At 44.6% G+C, this 24,288-nt stretch overlaps 1 long non-coding RNA gene across 4 annotated transcripts in view; it reads left to right on the top strand.

Moving 5' to 3' along the window:
* The window catches only part of LOC146870822 (uncharacterized), a 108,782-nt gene that overhangs the window by 11,256 nt on the left and 73,238 nt on the right, over positions 1-24,288 (top strand). For 2 of the 4 annotated variants that reach the window (XR_014979771.1, XR_014979772.1), the window contains one exon: positions 12,558-13,192. The exons of the other annotated variants lie outside the window; for them this stretch is intronic. This is a non-coding gene — a long non-coding RNA (uncharacterized LOC146870822). Of the gene's footprint in view, positions 1-12,557; positions 13,193-24,288 lie in introns of those variants that run through there. 4 annotated transcript variants of the gene reach the window in all.

Here is a 24,288-nt window from a genome sequence, read left to right as displayed (position 1 = left end):
GCATTACGTCTCTTACCCACATTGGGGACTAAGAATAAATCGCCTAGTGCATGCGTGGTTTGGTCGAACAATAATGAGATCTCCTGTGCGCTAGCAGGGGGAGAATCTAGGCGTTGGGGAATATTGGACATTATTAACTTTACCTCCTGAATCTTACACTCCCTGGCAGCAAAATTATTCCATTTTAGGCGCCTACCACAATTTGAGGGGCATACTTCATGGGTAGCTCTCCACATATGAGGAATTCGATGAGGGGAGTGGCCCAACCAGAAGGGGCACAGGGATAGTGACAATGGATTGTGGTCACTGTCAGTAGACGACATAACCACCATATCCAACAAATAGGGCCACAAACAATAGTTCAGCAGAATGTAGTCAATCCGTGAGGAATGCCCTACTCTGTTGAACGTGTGGGCCCCCATTAGGTCTGAGTTGGATCTGCCATTAGTGGCTCTAAGGTTATACTCCATACAAAGTGCATTGAGCTCAATAGCACCTTGATTCCATCTCCTAATAGGTGGAAGTTGCAATAATGGAATGACTCTCCTAGTGTCGTCTTCTCTATTGCCCAGCACATCATCCGCAGCAAGGGGTTCATACGTGCAATTAAAATCCCCCGCTAGCAAGATATAGGCATCAGATTTGATATTTCTGAGTTCCTCGTCAATGCCAGTTGAGGATAACGTAGAAGAACCCCCCGTGCTCCTCTAATATAGATATTACAAATTTCAAGTACTTTCCCTCCACAAGGGCCTCTAACTATTAGCCTTTGGAGATCAGGAGACTTAGTGGTAATAGACTTAATAGAGTAACGCAAGGAAATATTCACCCAAATTGTCAGCCCTCCCGAAGGACGGCCTTTCCCTCCCTTAGGGCGTATGGCAGGGACAGAATAGGTGGTTTAACCCATCTTGTGTTGAGGTTCCAGAGACCAGGTTTCCTGGAATAGACAGATCCCAAACGATTCAATCAAGGCATTCCAATCTGGTATACCCAAATTCCGTCCAAGACCTGCTACATTCCAGCTAACAACCTTCAATGAGATACTGCCTCCATCTTCCCGCCCTAACTCCATATTACTAACAAGGGGGGGGCTGGCAGTAGTTGGAGTTGTCTCAGTGGCCGGCAGCGACAAGGTCTCTATAGTTGTAATGACCTCCATCAGAACATCCTTGGTTTGGGAGGATGGGACTAACGTTTTTGAATATAGCAGAGATGAATGCAATTGCTCCCTAGGGGGATTTATATTAGCTAGAGTATGAACAGGTGCCCACAGCAATTCCGCACCAGTCAATTGACTAATGCTTGGAAGCTCCTCTATTACCTCGGTATATATTTCCCTTGTTGGGCTGGTGGTAAGTCAACAATGTTGCAGAGGCCAATCTCGTGGCTGGTATGGAGGCTTGACAGAGAAGCTAGGGTGGAGGAGGGGTCCATGAAACTGTCTGCCACCTCTCTCCTCCCTCCCATAGAAGCCAGCTGACTTCCCAGACAAGTTTGGGGAATAAAAATAATTAAGATCGTATGTATCAATTTGGCCCTCACCAACGGGTGAACTATACACCCTCTGAGGCCTACTGCAAACATAACTAGCCACTCTTGGGTCGTCAAAATTTACGATAATACAGTCGCCGTTTATGGTTTTTTGTTGAGGTCCAATCCAATCAACTCTCCTAACATGTATAATCCGACCCCCCAAGGGTTTAGGCAAAGGCCTATTTTCTTTGAGCCAAAAAAGAGTCTTATTGTATAGGTCCTCAAAGGTTTCCCGCTTACCCGAGCTAAGCACTGGCACCCCGGTCAAGACAGCTACATAAGGCTGGCAGGCAGGGGGGAGATTGACATTAGACGCCCTTCCCTCACTTAATCCTTCACTTGACGAATGTAAACCAGCTTTTGCAGGATTCAATTCTTCAGGGTTTAGGATCTTGGGTGGGCTTGAAGCTACAGGCCTAATAGCAGGGGTAGTGGAACTCTCTTTGGGAGCAATACTAGAGGCTACGGAGCAAGTCTTCATTTTGCCTAACATAATATTGGTGGTTTTAGTGGGCTTGGTTTTATCTGCAGATACAGTTGCCGACAGACCAGGCTTCCTTCCCACCCTTGTAGTTGTAAAAGTAGGCTGTGGGGCACAAGCAGGCGCCTCGAGTACAACTGCTGTGGTGTCTATTGAAGAGACTAAGCTATGAGGCACAATAGATGGCTCCCTACTAGTATTCCCTCTCCCTTGGCCATCCTCCCTATTTCTCAGCTGTAGTTTAATAAATGATTTTAGCGAGAAACAATTGTCCAGGGTTACCTGCTCCATTTTGTCCACCCGCTGTGAGAGCCCCTCGATTTTATCCAACACTGGGAGAAGTAAGGATTTCATCAATTTCTCTAAATTATTAACAAGTAGGGAATCAGAAGGTGGTTGTGTTAAGGAGTTACCGAGCGGTACTCCACAACCAGTATTCAATGTCCCACCTAAAATACCCATCTCTAAAGCTCCCTGCGGTGGGCAGGAATCTTGCCCAACTTTCGCCCCACCCGACCTGGTGCCAATCCGCCTGGGCCGCTTAAAAACTTTAGCCAGATTGCCTTTCTGCGGGGTGAGCAGCCTTTTCCTTTTAATAGGGGCAGGATGAATTTCCGCCTGTACCACTGAGGCTGGAACTACATTTGTTTTTGCGTGGGTGGGAAGACTGGCCAAGGGCAAAAGCAATGTGTCCGCCTCATTAGTAGCTGTGTCTATGACCAAGTTAGATTCAGCTTGGAGCACTGAATCTGTCAGCACTTCTAGATCATCTAAATTGGCTCTCAGGGCAGCCACCCGAGGATGGTCCAGGGGAAAGGGGACAAGGGAAGGGGGCTCCTGGCCACGTTCAGGTGAAGGCACCAATGCAAATGAACCCAACGATGAGCGTCGACTACTATGAGGCCCTCGCGACAAGCGGCGCTCGGCCATGCCAATTTCCTTGTCAATTACGTTGGCCACACGTGTAATAAAACGATCCATGGTGCCAAACATACTCCCCCCATCACCCTCCCCTCCCCCCCTCAAACTTTTGCCGGAGCGAGTTGACATTTGTAAACACGAACTCTATCCAGATCAGGTCCCAAGGCACACAGTACAGACCCTCAATCGCCAACAGAAAATGAAATTATAATGTACTTATCCACAGGACCGCGGCTAGATGCACAGAGGGTGGCCCAACCCGACCTCAGACGGCCACAGACGGTCCCGCCCTTGTCCCGGGCTTCTCCCGGCGCCGCCCGCGCGCGTCCCGCGACGCGGGAGTCTGCCCGAGTTCTTATGCACCTCCTGGCGCGCTGCACGGCGTCAGCGGCGGCTTCCGGCCGCTAGGGTCACTGGGGGATGTGGTCCGGTCTCCGCTCCGTGGCCGCTCAAGATGTCAAGGCGGCAGCGGGAGACCGGACGAGCACGGAACCAGGCAAAGAAAATTTGTTTTCATCCTATTAATTGTAAATTTCTCATTGTTCTTACTCTTGTCTCCAATGACTCTTAGCTATATGTGTGCACAGGATTACTTGTTAATTGTTTTGTTGTAGGGCTTCTTCTTACACACATTAAGGGGTTTTAAGGGTTTCCCCTTCCTGTTTAGCACCATAATCATTTAGATATTCATTCACTCTACACGTAAATTTGCTGAGCGCCAATTTCTTCCTATATTTCAATACCCCTTTTTTCTAGTATTTTGTTATCTTGTGGTTTAGGAAAGGCTGCCACAGCGTGGTTGTTTGCCTTGGTTCTACTTCAGAGGCATCCAATATGGATCGCGACAGAGAGGCCAATGAACTCTTTGGCAATTTGGCCAAAGGTGCCAACATCAATATTCCCTCTACTAGTGGGAACGCAACTCACCCTGCGGGTCTTAGAGAGAAATTTATTAGATTCGAAAAACTAAAAAAATTGGAGAATGCTAGATGGTGGGATGGAGCTACTCTCAAACAGTACCTCAGATTAAATGGAGTTCCCAGAGGCTTACGATCACAGATCTTTCCGACATATGACGATCTGGACGAAGACCTTTTAGCCAAATGGGAAGAGGCACTCAATCTTAAATCTAACACACTCATGCAGATCCTTATTGAAAGTGCAGAGAGGAAAGTGAGCAAATTACAAGCTGATATTGATATTCTAGAAATCAAAAACCTCAATCTTAAAGAAGCTACAGAAAAAAACGACTCTATCCTCAAGGATGTATTATCTAGTCACCAGAATGAGATTAAGGATAGAAAAGCTAGACAATTGAAGCGTGATGAGATTGATTACAAAGCGGGCAGGGTCTTTACCTATGCCCGCAAATATGACTCTCTTTTACAAACAGGTGCTTCACATGATAAATCAGCGAGAGTTGACATGACGTCTGTCTCCTCCAGTTCTACTTCATTAAGTGCCCCAGCATCTAGTGATAGCGATATTGAAACTAACTCAAATGTCAGACGCAATGAATCTTCTTTTTTACGAGAGGTCAGGACCATTTGGAGAGGAAACAGAACTATGGGTGCACGGGCAACACACGACGTAAAACCCACAGAGGAAACAGAGGTAGGCAAAGGGGATTACAGAAAGAAACTGCGGTCCGGCAACGAGCGGAACTAGCAGAAGTGGTTAATCTCTCCTCCAAAGTACTTACCCAAGACATGAATTCTCTGTTAAGCAAGGGCCTTAGTTTCAATCCACAAGAATCAGGTGACATCTGCAGACTAAAGATCGATCTATTTAAGTTCATTAGAGGTCTTAAACTTAAAAAAACGTTTTTGCTGACAATCCAAATGCTAATAAAAAAGTTACAAATACTTCCTGTGATGATGTGTTTGGTGTTCCTACAATTCAGGATATACAGGCCACTAAACTTCTTCTGTCCCTAACTGATATTGAAGAATCACCTTATACAATGGTACAACTACTTGAGGAACTAAATATCGACACTGATGTGACTCCATCTAGTGGTCTCAAAAATAAGTCCAACTGGATCCCTACCCTTTCAGGTGGTAATGTTATTGATACTTTTTACAAACGGGTTTTGGAAGATCTGAATACGCATGAATCCAAAAGAAATAGAACTAGGATTAAATTTCATGATAACCTCACACAGGGTGAACGCCTGGCACTTAAAACACTGGCCAGTGATAGCGATATACTCATCAGAGAAGCGGATAAAGGTGGGAATGTTGTAGTTATGAATCATGCTGATTACAATAATGAGATTTTGTCTCAATTAAATGACAATACATGATATCATCCCAAAACACATAATCCCATGGGGCCCCTCACTATACTTATCAATAAGCACCTTTCAGAGTGGCACACCAAGGGCCTTCTTAATGATGATGAAGTCGCGTACTTGAAAGTTTGCAGACCCACTTTTCCCGTGTTGTACACATTACCTAAAATACACAAGCATCTTCCTTTCCCCCCGGGTAGACCTATTGTATCTGGTATGGGTGGCCCAACAGAGAAATTATCAGAATATGTAGATCTTTTTTTTGGGCCCTTTAGTGCGGAACCTTGCATCTTACATTCAGGACACTAAACACATTCTGAGCATACTTTCTGACTTACATTGGCAACCTGGCATGATCCTTGCTACTTTGGATGTGGTGTCGCTATACACCAGCATTGAACCTGATCTAGGTCTTAAAGCAGTCACCAAATTTCTTGACAACAGACCAGCCACACTATGGCTACATAATGAGATGTTGATTACTATGATGCACCTTATTCTACATAATAAGTACTTTCTGTTCGAGAATAAGTGGTACAAACAAGTCAAAGGAGTGGCAATGGGGTCGAAATTTTCACCTTCATTTGCAAATTTGTTTATGGGCTGTCTGGAAAACGAATGGATTTGGGGTACGAATGGAGCGCCATGGATTGATTCCATCATCTTCTGGGGTCGCTACATAGACGATTGCTTTTTAATATGGTCTGGTAACGATACGGAAATGGTCCGTTTTTGTTCTTACCTGAATTCCAACAACTTGGGTATGCAATTCACTATGGAATATAGTACCACTAGTATTACATTTCTTGACGTGGAATTGTATATTAGAGATGAGAAACTGAACAGTCGTCTGTCTCGGAAGAGTACTTCCTGCAATTCTATTCTACATGCCAACAGCAATCATCCAACACACCAAGTTAGAGCTATCCCTTATGGTGAATTCCTAAGAGCTAGAAGGAATTGCAGCGAAGAACTAGAATTTGCTAACTGTATTGGAGACATCAAACAGAGATTTCAGAGGAGAGGCTATTCACCCCAAATTCTTAAAGCAGAAAATAGGATTTCTAGGGTGAATCGGGTAGACACTTTACTTCCTAGAAAAAATAAAACAGCTATTATCAAGCAAAGTATACGCATGGTTACAGACTTTAATGACCTTAGTCACACCATCAGAAAAAGCCTCAATAAGCATTGGGGCATTTTACAGACTGACACTTCCCTGAGGGGCTTTCTTACCAATCACCCACAAATCACCTTTAGACGTGGCAACACTTTATGCACCAGATTGAGTCCCACTGTACCCAGGTCCCAGAATAGACAGTCATGGCTCACCCCACTTACTCTTGGTTTTCACAAGTGTGGCTGCTGTGGGGTCTGTAAATGGGCCAAGCACAAGACCAAGACCTTTCAAGGCCATAACAAGAGGTCATATGTGATCAGGTCGAACATCAACTGTACGACTAAATATGTTGCCTACATCATTGAATGTACATGTGGCAAACAATATGTGGGCAGCACTATCGGGGCACTGAAGGAAAGAATTGGGGAGCATGCGAGGGCTATACACCAATGTGATGCAAGATATCCTGTAGCGATACATACAGCCACATGTCCCTCACAAAGCTCACGCAAGGGCTTCCAATTTTTTGGGATTGAAACCATTGATCAAGGGCAACGGGGTGGCAACAGAGAACTGCGACTAAGGAGGTCTGAGGCAATTTGGATCATGCGCCTCCAGACGGTTGAACATGGTCTCAATTATGATTCCGAAATGCAATATTTCCTGGGCTAATGGTCTGATGTACCTGTTTCACAAGAAAAAATTAATATACATATTGTGAGCTAATCCAAGTTCTTGTCTACATATGTAATGGTAGATTCACTTTTCTCTGTACTGGTTTGGCCATAACTATGTGTAGGTGCTTTTAGATTGATTGGTTCAATTTTTTGTGCCATACCTAAACACTCTGTATGAACTCTGTTCATTACTTAATGGATTGCTCATTTCCACTCTTGATAAGATATTGACTTTAAACATGTAACATGTCAAGAACAATTACTGTTCCATGTTCTCATCATGAACAATATCCAATTGTTATATCTGTTTAAAACGTCAATATTGCCATTCAATCAATGTTTTGCTCATTATCTATCTTCTAATTTTGTATATATGTTAATAGCCATTTGTTGTGTTTATCATTTTGTATAAGATGTTATTTAATTATTTTATTGTCTCTTATTGGTGATGTTCTAATTTGCATTTCAGTTAAATTATTTTGGTTTTCTTTTGCTCCTGTCCCTTCCTACTACATTTCTGAATTTACTATTCTTTTTTTTGTATTCTGTTTTTCTGCTTATTCTGTTTTCTGTGGTTTCACCCGGTAGTAGTTTTTTACTTAGTCTGTCCACTATTTCCATGGTTTATTCTCGGCATTTATTTTTCGCTTCTTGCCTTTTGCACTGTTTCTAGGTATTAGTTTTTTGTTTGCATTAGATTGTTGTGGTGTTTTTTATTCTTTTCGGGCTATTTTCTTTTACTGGTTCGAACTGTCCGGAATCACTGAAAGAATGATTTCCGGTGTGTGACAAACATAGATAGAGACGCGGTCTAGTTGTTGAGACTGGCGCCACTTCTTATACTATTTCCGGGGAGATACGCACCCGATGACACTTCTCGCCTACACAGGCGCCGCTAGGACGCGTGAACTGCTGCTCGGACAGTGAGTTTTTATGCTGGTTTATTTCTTTTGTCATGACATTTTCCTATTTATACCGACATGAGTGTGGGTGTCACAATTATTTTCATGTGGCACATATACGTAGCTCATGACCTTGAACCGGGCTTTTTGCCTTTCTTGTCTGTTTCCTCTCGTTTTAGATTGAGTCCTTAGACACACACTCGTGTCTGGGCTCTTTGCTTCAACTGATGACTACTCCTTGGATACCGTACTTACATCTATTTAGTAAGTGAATTCCCCATGTTCTTAAGTGGTTAGTAACATCAATTACTGCCAAATTGGTGCTATGAGGTTTCTGGCTTTTATACGTTTTGTCTCTACACCTTTTTTTCAGAGACAATTTTCTCGTGATTTGTTCAAACTTTTACTGGGGGCACAACTTTCCGTTGTGTGGGTAATCAAGGTGAGACTTAGCTCTACACGCTTTCACAGGTTTTTTTAATATGCTTGTCACACCATTGGTCTCATACTTTGCACTTTAGTTACTGACAAGTTTATCTTTCATAAATCTTTTTAGACCTTATTTGTCCCCATCTTTTTATATAGAATTCGTTCTTTATGCCGTCGAGTCTTTGTTATGGCCTCTTATTAGGATCACGATTGGTGGTTCTTTCTTAACATTTTGGTTTTCAATGTCCTGACACATTTATTATTCCCTGGTTTTTTGATTACTTTTCCTTTTTACTTTTTAGATTACCCTTGAACTCGTAAACCTTGACTGACTTAATTTTCCTTTTCCACTTGTGATTCGTATACCCAGCCGGGTTGGAATTATCACCGGCTGTGGGGTAAGAGTGGTATGATCTCTCATATTCTCAAATTTATTCCGTCTTAGATTTTTTTAGGATAATTTTTCTTACAATTCTTTTTTTTACATTTTTTCACTTTTTTTATAGCATTTACTACGTTCATGCGATTTCTGTCAGGTATTTAAAAAAACTACATTTATTTCTTACTTTCATTTTTCACATGCTCCCTACATTTTTCTATACTCTTTTCCTTTTTCTTCTTAAAATGTCTTCTTTTAATCATTTTCTTGACTTTGAGTGGAAATAGCACCTCTATATCTATGATGCTTTTGACATTGTACGAGGCTGGTATGTTCTCACACTGTATTTCTCTTTTTACTGAGGTGTATACAGTCTATGCCCTTTTCACTTTTATATTGTTAATCTCTTTAATTCACTTTGTATTTATTCACTAGCATGGAGTGATCGATTCACAAAAAAATGTTTTTTTCTCGTTGACCATCTGGTGTTGGCATTCCACGTAGGTGTCTTTGGATTGTGTATTGAAAATATTGATGGTTGTTCCCTCTGGATATTATTTTACTCTTTTTTGTGTTGAAATCTTACATTTGTATCATTCCCAGCCCTGAAGAGTCGTGGGTTCATCTTTCCCCGACGAAACACGTGTCGGCTGGTTACGCTTCTCTAAGGATTAAAGAAAATTTGTTTTCATCCTATTAATTGTGAATTTCTCATTGTTCTTACTCTTGTCTCCAATGACTTTTAGCTATATGTGTGCACAGGATTACTTGTTAATTAGCTCCGCAAGTACTCGAACTTGTGACCTGCAGATTACACAATCCCCTCTGCAGTAACACCCCACCCACTGATTTATTTCAGCCTCTGCTAAAGACAAAAGCCGTGTTTCGTGAGGAAAGAAGACAAACACGCCAGACTGGCTAACAGACTGATAGTTCTTGAGAGTCGTGATTTTATGACGTCAGTCGGGCATGTGTTCCACCCTGTTTCAGACACTCCTTTTTGAATATACAACATTCAGAGTTTTAACTTGGGCATTGTGTAATAAACTTGTGGATACCCAAAGCTCTACTTGTCCCTTTATTCTGGGCTAAGATTCCTCGACAGTGAGATGGGCGTGGTCTGCGTGTCACGTATGTTACATTAATTGTTATTACAGCAACACAATCTCTGTTGATGCTACTCCTCTGAGGATTGTACCGGTTCCTGCACCAGGGTAGATGCAAAGCAGACAGGGGAAAATCTGTCTACTGATTAAACGTAGTGTCCGTTTCATATGACGCTTTGCATTTGCAAACACTCTAGGCCTGGGCCCTCACTTACAGGGATTTGGCGTAGGGTAGCACAGCAAGTCAGCTTGCTGTGCTGCCCTATGCCAAAGTGAAAGGGCATTAATGCACTGTATGTATGCAATACGTGCTTTCCAGTCTTTTCCCTTGAGCTGGTGCTGTTTCGGTAGCTTAGCGTCAACACAGGCACCCATGCAACATGGTGCAAGGGTGCCTGTGTTGTTTGCAAGATTGTTTTTGTGCAGAAAGGGGCATGGTGCAAGGGTGCCTGTGTTGTTTGCAAGATTGTTTTTGTGCAGAAAGGGGCACCCACCTGCACAGAAACAATCCTAAAAGGCGTTTTACTCGAAAGAGGAAACATGCATTTGCAATGCAATAGCTGTCACATTTGCAAGACATTGTCATCTGCAATGCAAATAGTTTCAACTCGCCCAAATTCAAGATCTATTGCATTGCAAATGCTTGTTTTTGTGTGTTTTTAAAGCCGCCGATGTGACCGGTTGCCCTTCACCATGCGCAGTTAATGATAAAAGCAGGACAAAAAAATAAATAATAATAATAATACGCCACTCGGAGATACAGAGCACAGCTTTAGAGTCTTATTGTCAATCGTGCTCTTTACAAGCCTGTTTTCAATGCGCTTGAAATCGAAAGCCAGGAGGAGCAGAGTGGTGCAAGCAAAGCAGGCACTGTTGCAGAAAAGCATGTCGTGCCTGCAAAAGGAGAAACTCATCAAGGAAAATGGTGTTCACATGCTGTAAATAACACCAACCGTGTAACAACCGAAGTAAAAGGGCCATTCCTCGTGGGTGGTTACAAATGAAGACAAGGCGGTACTAAGGAGGGACTAACAAGCATATTAACGGATCAGAAGCCAGTATTTACGAAGGGCAATGACACAAGCCAATGATAAATATGGGCGGAGAGTGGACGAAGCTTCAAGTCCATACCCAAGTACCCCATGCCTTGCAGCAGTGCATGTGCTGCCCGAGCTCGACCTAAAAACAAGGAGAAATAAAGCTAAAGTTATTTCTCCTCGTCACGGCTAACCCCGGAAGGTGTAAGGTTTTGGTGCTTTCCAAGGTTTACATGCTCTTGTAAATCTGAGGAAATGTCAACATCCATGGGTGTTGTGTGAGAAAACTCACAGCAATGCCCATGGAACGTCTCCCGAGCGAAGAGTGAGGCAACGCAGTGATTTGCTCTGCCTTGCTCCATGTCTATCAGGCCATTCAAAGCCACGCATAGTGGCTTAGCGTGGCCAGTGGCCTCAGATATATCGTGATTTGGGGTGCTGGAGTGTCAGAAAAAGTGACGCTCCGGTGGTGCAAGAGGCTCATAAATATGCCCCCTGATTTTCAAACATTTGTACGTGCACCAGAGTGTTAGGAGCGCAAAATACCACCCTTTTTCACAGAATCCAAATTTGGGGAATGTTCAGATCGTAAATTGCACATAGATAGTGTTAAGTCTGTGAGTATTGTAGATTTTCCACTGTAGCAAATTTAAGGTTGGAGGAAGAAAGCCAGCATTGTGGTGGATGGGTGAGGATGGAAAATAGAAGAATTTATGGACAAAAGAAATATGATCGCAACAGTTCAGATTCACAGTTCAATACAATAGCATTCTTTACTGTTGGCGTTGCCTTGAGAGAGTAACAAACAGTATCCAAAGTGGCTCCTTATTAGGGTACACACTTCCAGTTCAATGACTTTAGGGATCATTTAGGGTTTAGCGGACTGTAAGCTGTTCCTCAAGAACAGCAGAGGCATGTACTTCGCTGCCCTGATGGTCTTCAAACCACCATATTTAGATCTCTTCGCCTGCCCTATGGCGATCTCTATCCTTTCAGAGCAGCAGCTAACTTGGCAGCTCCATTAACGGCACTGTAAGACTGCTGAGCAAGTGCCATGTTTCATATGGCATCTCAGTAAACCTTTTAGTTTTTCAAATGCAAACACCCAAATATGGAGTTTGTTTTTGAAAAACAAAAAATGAATGACCCTGACAGGATAGGAGTTTTCTTCCAGGGTGTGGGAGTAATTTTTAGGTCTGCCTGACACAGGGCATGCACTGTCTCTAGCAAAACGTTTGATATACTTACAGGGAGCTTAGAGGCTTCTAATTGCTTACAGTCAGTCAGCTTTATTGTCACTCTCATTTTGCTTCCTTTTCATAGGTTGCTGCGTGTGGCATACATTTCCCCTCCTTGTGGTTGTTCCTCCCCTAGAGCATGGCCCAAGTACTGGTGGCCTTCCACTGCTCCCTTTACCATCTGTTACGTTTTTCTTTTTGACTAAGCACTCAACTAGAGTGCATGTCTTTTCCAGCAGCCTCTCTTATGTACTTTCCTCCCTGTTGCTTTCCCCCTCCCCCCCCACAAAGGTTCTCACTGTGTGTTTCTTACGGACAGACATAGTCTGAGCATTTACTGCAGTTTATTTAATTGATTTGCACACACTACAAACAAAGTTGGTTCTTTGAACTTTAAATGGAAAAATGTATGACTGGTGCTCATTTTGTCTGCTTCAGTAGGATGAAATGTTGAGCCATGATTGCCTGGATGTCAATCCCTCATATGCATGATTCCAATAGATTTCAACAGAAGGCGCCTGACCCACCCAGCTCATCTCGTTGGATGTAATGAAAAAGAAGCAGCCTCGCAGTGATTGCTGGAGTTTCCTGTGAAGGGAGGTTTTATTTTACAGCTGGAAGCTGAGTCTGAGGCCTGGCTGTTGCCAGATACAGTAAAACAGAATGCTTGGTCTAGAGACATACAGCCTTTACTGTGGCCTCACTATCCACAGGCACCAAAAATGAATGAGAACATGTATTGCATCACCCGCCTGCCAAGCTCCAATCCGTATTTATGTCAATCTCATGTTTAGAATGTATTCAAATGTTTAAATATCGCACAGTAGACATACAATCAAGATGATACAATAAGGCAGTAATTATTACAGTTAGATATTATTGTTTGGGAGATGGTCAGGAAAAAAGCGTACACAACATTAAACTCGAAGAAGGCACAGCATCAAATAGTAAACATTAAATACTGGGGTGTGAAGCGCAGAAAATCGGGCCCATTGTATTCTGCAGGCATATGCAGTACTAATAAAATGCTCTTTTAAGTTGCTTTAGTATTTTGTTTGGGACTGTACTGTACTCTACTTCCCCATCACTTCTTGCTCAGTTTAGACTCGGCAGTCTTTCTGAGATCTGATTAGAGATGAAGGGTTAATGCGCCTGCTGCAGAGATCTGCCTGTACACAGCCATGGACTCAGCTTTAGGTCCAAGAAGAAACCCCTCATCATACTCTGAATTCTGACAACTGTTAGATGAATTTGATATCTGTTGAAGAAAGGCGATGCTCTGCTATGTAACCCGCCGGTCCCGAATATTATATATTTTGTGGTTTTTGGCCATCGGTCATGTGCAGAAGTGTTGCCTCTCGCCCTCCCTTCCTCCCTCTGTGTTGACTCCCTCCCACTCTCTCACCCTCTGTGTTGCTGCCCTCCCTCCCCCTGTATTGTCTACTTGTTGCTTCGAGGGTTCAACAAAAAAAAAAGTGCGATGACGTGGGCAGCGCTTGCTGAGTCCGTGTCATAGAACTTTTTTTATTCCGCCCACCCTCTCGTCTTTGTCTATAAGTTCTTCCTTCCCGAGTGCTGCCTCCTGCCATCCCTCCCTCCGTGGTGCCTCGGGGAATCAATAAAAAAAAAAGCTATAATGCAGCCAGCATTGTCCTTGTCTTAGCGATTTCTTTTTGTATTGCTTTAGCGATGCTGCACCACAGATGGGCTACTGTGCAACGTGGCCACAAAACATTGACAAAGCCAGTAGCTCTCATAGGCGCGGCCTATTGGCGTTGCCAGTGCTTGTTATTTTTCCTGTTCAGGACCTCTAGGAAGGTGCGGCTGTAAACAAGTATACACCAATGTACCTAGATGGGCGAGGAGCGAGTCAGATGCTTTATGGTCAGAAAATACCTCTCCTGAAATGAGATCGTGTAGCAAGGTGTGTGACGGTGTCATACACTGTCCTGAGGTTGAGGAGAACTGCGAAATAGCCATAGCCTGCAAATTTTAGAGAATCAGAGGAGACAGTAAGTAGTGGTGTTACAGTCATGTTTCCAGATCTGAGGGCCACTTTATCAGATACAGTTCACTTTGAGCAAGTGATGTTGTACATCAGTTCCACCTTCTTCAGGGTCTTGGAAATGATCTTGAGCATGTCGAGGATATCTGTGAGACTCTACATTCCCATACTGAGTGCAGAGGAGGTGAGGTGCAGAGCATCCGCAGTGCGCAGTGTGCCTGATCGGACACAAATACTTGTCCACTTAATCTGATTTCAGTCTCGATCCATGTACCATGAGTTACCTCTCGGGGGTAGCGGTGTTGCACCTTGGTAAAGATACCCTTTGTTCTGGGCTGGATTCAAAGTTTCAGGTTTGGACACTATGCAGGCGACAAGACATTAGTGACACCCCATGTCGATGAGTGTGGTACTCTCCAGTGTCTCATTGTGCCTTCTTACTGCAGGTGCTGCCTTGGAGGGAACTCAGACTTCCTCCCGCTCATCTTCTCTTTTGTTCTCGGTGGTTGGCAGCAGTTCCCTTTCTGTTAGAACTTGCTTTACCATGCTCCATCCATCACCTTTCTCTTGCTGTCTGCTGCACTGTGCACATCTTGGCATAGTGGTTGAGCTTTCTGCACACCAAGTATTTCTGCTCCTTCACCAGCTTGTTACCACCATGAGTGAGAAATCCACTTAGTGACCACTTCCCTCTTTGTTTGACTATTTTATTACCTGCAAGGAATCTACCAAGACCCCACAATATTAATGATCAGCTGTTAGAAAATCTAGCAATTGGCAGCAATAATGGTTACTCGATTCGTTGGGCTCTGGTAGACCAGGTAAAACTGGTCAGCAACGTGGTAAAGAAATGTAAATCTGATATAGATTTGTGCTTGAGCGAAGATGCTGCCCCTGACCAGATTTTAGCCTCATTTATGGCCATATATACAGCAATAAGTAACTCCCTTATCAGGCAGAAAAAGAACATCGGATCATTACAGGGCTGGTTTGATACTAACTGTTCTCGAGCGCATTCCCAGCTAAAGAAGGAGCTACAGAAAACTCCTAGAAACCTGATTGCCACCAGGTTGGCCAGAGGAGTCTACAAACAAACACTAAGTTACAGAAAGTCAAAAATGAAGCAGGAGGCTTGGGAGGCCCTATATTTGGCCTCAGTAACGAACGACAGTGCGGCATTCTGGAAGGCAGTTAGGGCTCTTTTTTTAGCTGGTGATGGCGACCCGTCGCTTGAGATAGCAATCCTGGAGGAACAGTGGATTAACCATTTCTCCCAAGTATACAATGGCGAAGACCCTGCTCTTACGATCGATATGCATGCCTGGGAGACACTGGGGGAAAATTGTTTTTTGCAACAGAAGGAGTTATGGTTCACCCTAGAGGAGGTGGAGAGGGCCCTTCACGCAAGTCAAGGAGGAAAGGCCCCGGGCCCTGACGGGGTCCCCATTGATATATTTAAATCAAACGTTCCCATGTGGGGGCCCCTGCTGGTGCAAGTACTTAATGCAAGTTGCAGCACAATTTTTTTATTTACTTGGGTACTCTCAACCATTGTGCCATCTTTTAAAAAGAGGAATAGACAAGATCCAGGATGCTACAGACCAATTTCCCTGCTAGATGCCATAACAAAAGTAGCAGGTAGAGTTCTACTTGAGCGTCTTCAGGACTGGGCCGAGGAGAACTCCATCCTGTCAGACTTGCACTATGGATTCCGGCCTGGCCTGGGGACCGTAGAGCAGGGTTTAAGTCTCTCTCTGTTGGTTGGGAAATATACCAGGGCAAGGAATGGGCACCTGTTTTTAGCATTCGTGGATCTCACAGCCGCTTTTGACTGTGTGGTCCACGCTAAATTGTGGTCAATTTTAGAAGTCATGGGAGTCGATTTAAACATTATTTACTTTCCTAAACGTTTTTATTGTGACGCTAAGGCCTCTGTGCATTATGGCACAAGGGGTGAATGCTCAGAAGCCTTCCCGATCAGGAGCGGAGTCAGACATGGATATGTCTTTGCTCCGTTCCTTTTTAATCTGTATATAAACGGGTTGGGGGAGGCGCTCCTGAACGACAATCAGGACTTCTCTACAGTAGCGGGCTGTCCGATTCCAGCGCTTATGTACGCGGATGACGCGGTGCTGATGTCCCGTACTTAAGTTGGCCTTCACCGAGTCTTAAACAGCTTCTCCCATTTTATGAATCAGCTAAGCCTAAGGGTGAACACAACTAAAACCTTTATTATGCGTTGTGGTAAAGGCATCAAGAAACAAAAGGATATGAGGCCAGAAAATCGGGGTCACTACGACATTTTCATACCTTGGTATTCTTTTTGCTTCTAATGATACATGAGTACAAGCAGTCTCCGCAAAAAAATTGGCACTTGTACGCACCACTTCTGCTCTAATTGCCTTCTCAAGAAAACTGGGCAAAAGACCACCGGTGGAACTTTTAAAGATCTACAAGGCTAAATGTGTCTCAGTGGCAATTTATGGGAGCGGAGTCTGGGGATTTGCTGACCATTTACCAAATCAAAGAGAAGAAAACTCGTTTTTAAAATATATTCTATCTGTACCAAATAGCTTTGCCACAAGTGTTTGTCATACTGAATTAGGCCAGTCATTTATTTCTGACCTAATCAAGATTGAACCCGTGCTCTTGTGGCACAGATTGTGGCTTAAAGAAGAGGTCAAATTGAATAGAGACTTCCTCTCAGACATTATGAAATTGGAGGGAGCAATGAGGATACCATGGCTCAAATATGTTTTTAACTTTTTAAACAATCTCGGCCACCCACTAATCCTAGTACCCTCTGCACTATATGAAGGAAAGAACTAAAAAAAGAGGGTTTGTTTCTGTTAGAGTCTGCCAGAATGACCACAGAGATTCTAAAACCAACAGTCTTTCATAACCAGATGGTTTTAAGTACTTTTAATATTCACCTTATTTAATTATTGTTCAAAGCGCCTATGAAAGGTTTTTGCTGACCCGCTTTAGGATGGGAACTTTTCACCGCCTTTTTACATTTCCCACAATGAACGAGTGGTCTCAAAATCTTTCACCTTGCCCTTGTGATTACATTTCATTACAGACCACGATTCATGTTATTCTTTTCTGTAAATATTATTCTGTATTACGGACCACATTTTTAAAACCTATTTTTAAACAGTTTGGATTATGCCAATGCCGACCTGCCTTATTGGCCTTGCAATTACTTGACAATGAGTACAGAATTTATAGTGTCAAATGTGAAATGTCAAACGTTTTTATATAGCGCACAAATCACCAAAAGGTTTCAAGGCGCTCGCAGCCAAGACAAAGAGACAGACAGTGACCGTGACCAAAGTGCCCAAGTACCGAACTCTATTGAGAAAAAAGCCAAGTCTTCAGCTTTTTTCGGAAGTGTAAATGGTCCGTTATAGATAGCAACTCCAATGGAAGTTTGTTCCAAAGCAAAGGAGCTAAGTATGAGAAGGATCGACCACCATTGCAGACCGTTCGGATGCATGGTTGGGCAAGGAAGAATTTTGTACTTGACCGTAGGAAACGTCCAGGTACATACCATGGAAGTTTTTTAGCCAAATATTGAGGACCAATACCATGCATTATCTTATGTGTAATGCTTAAAATTTTAAAACGTCCTCTTTGGCGAACCGAAAGCCAGTGCAGAGTTTTAAGAGTCGGAGCTGATGGAGTACGGGAGGGGAGGTTAATAACAAGTCTGGCAGCCGTATTCTGAAGGATTTGAAGTTTGGAAAGTAGGTCTTGATTAAGAGCGGTAAACAGGGTGTTACCATAGTCAAGACGGCTAATGATAAGTCCCTGAACCAGCGGTTTCCTTGCTTCAATGGGTAACCATTTGAAGATCTTTCGCAGCTTACGCATAATCCCAAAACAAAATCCGAGCACTTGATTAATATGGACATTCATGGACAGGGAGTTGTCTATGGTGATACTCAGATTGCGGACTGCTAGCTTGGGCAAGGGACAAGTGCCCAACTCCGTAGGCCACCAGTCCCGAGTCCAGAACTGCTCAGCTTTTCCGAAAAGGATAACCTCAGTCTTGCTGCCATTCAACTGCAACGTGTTTAAGCTCATCCAATCATTGATCTGGACCATACAGCTCTTAAAACGGGACTAAACACCATCCTGGTCAGAATCACAGGTAACGAGCAGCTGGGTGTCATCAGCATATGACAGTCTCAAAGCCGTATGATCTGATGATACCCGCTAAAGGTGTTAAATATACGTTAAACAGCATGGGACTGAGAATGGATCCCTGCGGAACCCCGACCGTTACTGGATAAGTACGGGAGACCATTTCATCTACAGAAACTGTAGTGAAACGATCAGCCAGGTAGCTCTCAAACCAGTCCAAGGCCTTCCCTCTGACACCCACCTCCCACAGACGATGTTTCAAAGTTCTGTGGGAGATGGTGTCGAAAGCCGCAGACAGATTCAGGAGGACCAAAATTGCAGATTCTCGATGGTCCAAGGCAAGCCTGATGTTATCCACTACCTCGATAACTGCGGTCTCCGTGCTATGAGCAGCACGGAAGCCTGATTGGGAGGGATCAAGAAGGCCATGAGTCTCAAGATGGGCAGTAAAACGTTTATTAACTAGGTGCTCCAGTACCTTCCCAAAGTAGGGGAGCAATGAAATGGGACGATAATTTGCTGGTGCACTGGGGTCGGCCAAAGGTTTCTTGAGAATAGGCTTGACCTGGGCATGTTTCCATCTCTGCGGGACCTTGGCTTGATTCAATGACATGTTAAAAATGGTAGTTAAGGCATTTGCAAGCAGCGGTAAGATTTTGGCACAGGAGCGGGGAGGGAAGGGATCGGCTGGGGAGCCAGATTTAATCCTATTTAAACTTTCTGTTACTTCGATGACAGTTACTGGTTCAAATTCCATTAATAAGGGGGCCTTATAAGGTTCCAACAAAGAAAAAGATTTACTCACATTAGTTGTGTGAGAACTATGGTCATCAACCTGATGGGGAAATGAGGCATATATTGTTTTGATTTTATTATCAAAAAACAAAGAAACCGAGTCGACCCACTCTTGTGTAGGCGAAAAGGAGGATTGTTCGACCTGGGGGGCGGTAAATTCCTTCAGTATTTTATAGAGTTCTTTATTGGAGTGTGCTGCGTTATTTATGCGCTGAGTGAGATAAGCCTTTTTTGTTAATTTAATATTATTGATGTAGGTTGAGTGAAGGTACTTATAATTCCTACGATGTTCCTCGGTTTTAGTTTTCCTCCACTGACGTTCGGCAACCCGGCTTAGTTGTTTATCAATTTTTAATGCAGCAGTAAACCAGGGTGAGGCTTTGTCCAAAGCCATTGTTATGGAAGATTCAAAATTACTGACAGCAGAATCCACCGTATCAACCTCCTTACCTAGTGAAGGGAGTTCAAAGTGTGCTAGGAAAGTAACTGTTGTAAGTTTCGCCACGGCCGGATCAAGATGCTTTTATTTGAGCTGATTTTCTTATGTATGTTTATAGACACGCTGAATTTAAGAATAGAATGGTCCGTCCATAATACTGGGCAGGGAGATTCAATAATTGGTTTGGGGGAGTTCGTGAATATTAAATCTAATGTGTGTCCTGCTAAATGGGTAGGGCCGATTACCCTTTGTGTTAATCCTAATGTGTGCATCGCCCCAATTAAATGGGCAGAATCAGGGTCTAATGGCAACTCCGCATGATAGTTAAAATCTCTAAGTAAGATAAAATGATCTGCAGCTAATACATGTGGCAGCTAATACATGTGGTGCGATTGTTTCCAGCAGCTGGTTAACAAATTGCGTCCTTGGTCCAGGGGGTCTATATATCAGCGCACCGTTCCAGGATTCCGAGTCCAAAATGTCAATGGTAAAAATCTAAATCTCTAGCATTGCAGAAGAGAGTGATTCTAATACTCGGATCCCTGAAGGGGCCCTGGTAGCGACTGAAATGCCACCACCTCTGCCCGCTTCTCTGTCGAGCCTTATCAAATGATATTGAGAGGGAAACGGTGTGACAACACTCGCTGAAGATGAGCCATGGAGCCAAGTCTCCGTTATAAAACATATTCCTTTCTCTTCATCTAAAAGACTCCAAAGTTCGAGAGCATGTTTAGGTATAGACCTAGCATTTAGATATAAGGCCAATAGAGAATTCGGAGCAGTTTTAGTAGCTCTCGGACGGGAATTCTTTAATTCATGAGGACGTATGATTGTCGCATCTCTATTGTGGGTTAGAGGAGGAGATTTCCTGTAGGACTCAGCGGAATAAAGATGTTTACTAAACATAAAAGAATTGAGGGGGTTTAAAGAGCGCAGCTCCATACCGGAGTAACACAACATAGCAGCGCAGTAAGTTACCTGGAGAACCAAACAAACAAAACGCTGGGCGTCTGAAGGCGGTCTGGCGCAGACGGGCTTGCCTTTGTCGCGCCTTTGGCGCGCCGCTGCGCGCATCTGCGCCCTAATCCGCGTTATGTAGGCAGAGTGGGCGGGGCGGCCCTGGAGGGCGGGAGTCACTCGTCACAGCAGAGCACCCCGGAAATGGTCTCACGTCCCTCCGCTCAATCGGCACAAGCCGTGGCGGAACGGGGACCGGCCGACTAAAGTGCAGATAGCAGTGCAAGAAGTAAGAGCAGCAGGTAAGATTTAGATTTGAAAACGATTTGGCAGTCAAATGTTACAGTTCATTAAAAACATAGCGCATTAGGCATAAATTAAACGAGGCAGAAAGTAAACAGTATGTTGAGCAGCAGTCTCAGACCGTAGGCATAGTCGTTGGCTGCCTAGTGTTACTATTTTCTTGAAAAAAACTTGAAAAAACTCTCTTTTATAGGAAACAATTGTTCAATATTTGATTAATTCTTATCAAAAGCTTTTTAAGTTTAATACTATTTAATTCACAAAATGTTTTAACAAACAAGTGTAAAGACTTTTTTTTTTCTTTTTATTGTGCTTTTATGATTGTTTTTGCTCAAACATTCGAATAAAGCTTTCTTGAATGACTGATTGAGTGAGAAATCATCTACAATGGGCAAGGCTTCTCCAGCTTCTGGCCTTTGTTCATCATGGTTCTCTGGCCTGTCACCTGCAATGACACAGTCATGTTGAATAGTTTCATTCCTACCAACACTCTCACAGTGGCCTTCTTCAGGTGCTTCTCACTGGCAGGGGACGGTTCATAATACAGTTGAGAATCAATTTCAAGGATATGGACAGTTCTCAGAGAATGTGATGCTGGAGGTTTGCTGATAAATTCCCCAGGTTCACCTGGGTCCTCACTTCATTCTCCGGGTCCTTCAGTGCCATGCCACTTGCCAGCTTCCACAGCCACACATGGAACGAGTCAGCCGACAGGCCTTAAACTTATCTCATGCGGAACAAAGCACATATAGTGAACATTCACCTGCAGCCTCTGTATTGTGGTGGTCCTCCCAGCTGCACCATCTCAACTGCCCCGTATGCCTCTTTGAGAGGGCACTGCTTCATCATCTGTTGGTCTCCCTGAGGGGTCTGAAGTTGTTCATAAGTATGGCAATTACCACGATTGTACCTCGTGTAGGTCAAAAGCAATAAGAGGGTACTTGACTGCCCTGTGTGACCTTGACAGAGCAGCAGTCGTGGTGGTTGCACAATGTTACTCCATGGCCCATTGGTTGCCTACGTTATGTGCCATGATAGGAAACGCCTATAAGTGCAACTGTATGTGCAGCCCAATATAACACGTGCCCACCCGAGTGGGGGAACCCCCTTTTTATTCCCCTCTAATACTCTGAGTATTTGATGCCTGGTGCATGTTGTGCCAGTGTGCCTCAATCCAGTTTAAAGGGGCCCTCCACCGAATGATCTCGAGGGGGGGGGGGGGCGGGAGGCGCCAGAAACCCAAGCAGACATCATGAAACAAAGCTACATTCTGCAGGGCCTCTTGTTGGCGAATTTTGGTGGCGCAGGACCGGGTAAAGAGACTTATTACTCTTTCTGCACATTGTATGCCCCCAATTAAAGGGCCGCCATTATTTATATGTGTCTGAAGCCAACACCACTGGCCCCCACTCCACCCAGTGCCAGAGCTTTTCCTGGCTCAGTATTGAGTGAGTCACAAGGCACGTATCTAGATTATGTAAGCACAGTTTACTTTTGCCATCTTAGTTTAGCGTTAAGCCATTGCGGAGGGGAATAAGTGGGGATAAATATGTTTCTGTTGAAACAAATGCATTTCTTTGTGTCGGCTGTGAACCATGAAAATGATGAAAATCAGGTTGTAGCTAAGCATGCTTATCGACTTGATCCGCAAAATGACCAGATTTGACAAGCGTCTCTGTATGCCTTTAGACACTGTTTTTCTGTGAAAGGATTTTTTTCCACCAAATTTCCTTCATTTTTATCACCAATAAAGTTGACGTCTCGTTCATATCAACATGAACACTTTTAAACGAGGGCTCCAGATAGGCCAACATACCGAGCTTAGGCAGACGGTGGGTGCACGTCTCAGGGGCCACCGAATCAGACAAAGGCCCCTATGAAGTATCTGCGAGATAATGGACTCTCAGGGACACCTCGCCACGTTCGGGGGGGTGGGGTATTTGCGTTGTGCCACTGACCACCATGAAGTCCTCAAGCCCGGGGGCCCCGCCATCAAGCTCCAAGATGAAGGCACTGGTTAATTTTGTGACACTAGATTTGTGGCCAGAAGTTGACAAGGCCTTTTTAGGTCTCGCTGAGCCCAGCGTATGCACTGGCTCGGAGAGACATTTTGTATGTGGGATTTTCAAAGTGCTGCCTGTGGCCTAAAGCTTGCGTGCACGCGAGCGTGCACGCGCGCAGCCGGCACTCACTGCTGTGCGTGCACCACTCGCGTGCACCACTCGCGATTACTTTCGCTTTCACGGCCGCGCGGCCGTTACTTATACGGCCGTGCGGCTAATGCTTGTTTATGTATATTGGTCGTCTTCCCCCACCCCGCCCCGGCACTCTACCCGGACACCAGCAGCTATTGCTCAGTGGGATGTGTGTCCACTGCAAGGATCCATGTTTAAGGTGTAGGTAATAGTAGTAATTCAGGCTCAAACTTTCATCCTTCCAAGGTCCATAAAATGAGTACAACAGTTTCGATTATAATAATATGTATCACTTACGAGCCAAAAGAAAATTCAGCTATAGCGTGCGTTATAAAACTGGAAATATTATTTATATTTAGCAGGTGCCACAATTCGAAAAATAGAGCGCTTTAAACTTTCACGTAACGTTCACCTAGGAAACGGCGACCAACACGGGCCGAACCTGAAATGATACCTTGTGTGATTCATGTACTAGATGTGTTTTGCTAATGTAAAATAGCAAAATGTCAGCCATTGTTTCAGCTAAAGGTCGTTAATGATATTGCATCAGAGTCCTCTAATGAAACACGCGGCGCGCTGCAGTTTATAATGCATCTCATTATAGGCATTAATAGCCCTCCGCTGGCAGAGAAGGTCAGCGTAAAACGACTCCTTCTGGGCGCAGATAATCACTGTATCGAGAGCCGTACCCGGCTTTGGACATTCCTCCTCGCCGAGAGGCGACCCGCAAACAAAATGGAGAGGAGAGGGTAAACAATTCACTCTGAGCACACACAAAACAAAGACCCCTTTATTCTAAGTAGGGGTGGGCGGAAAATTCCGTTCCACCAGCATAGCAGATAAAGCCAGCCACCCCGGCTCACGGGCCCGGTCCTTGCTTCTGAAAGCAGCCAGGCCGGGGAGAGCCTCCCTGGGCGCCGGTGGACCCCTGTCTCCAGCGCCCGGACCCTCGGCTGGCTTGCATGACGAGGGGCTCCCGCACCCCGGGCCCTGCCGGACGGAGCACGAGCCCCGGTCCCAGCTTCAGACCCCTAACCAGGCCGGGGAGAACCTCCCTGGGCCCCGGAGGGCACCTTTTCCCCAGCGCACGGACCCTCGGCTGGCTTGCAGGACGGGGGGCTCCCGCACCATGGGACACTGTGACGGAGCACAAGCTCCGGGTCCGGGCCCAGCCTCCGAACCCTAGCCAGGCTGGGGAGAGCCTCCCCGGGCCCCGGTGGACACCCGTCCCCAGCGCCCGTACCCTCGGCTGGCTTGCAGGACGGGGGGGCTCCCGCACTCTGGGACGGAGCTGCACCCGGGGACGGAGCTCCAGCACCGGGCCCG

Source organism: Triturus cristatus, chromosome 1_1 (genome assembly GCF_964204655.1).
Source record: "Triturus cristatus chromosome 1_1, aTriCri1.1, whole genome shotgun sequence".
NCBI classification, from domain to species: Eukaryota; Metazoa; Chordata; class Amphibia; order Caudata; family Salamandridae; genus Triturus; species Triturus cristatus.
The sequence above is the reverse complement of the archived record's forward strand: the minus strand, read 5'-3'. Positions and strand labels throughout refer to the sequence as shown.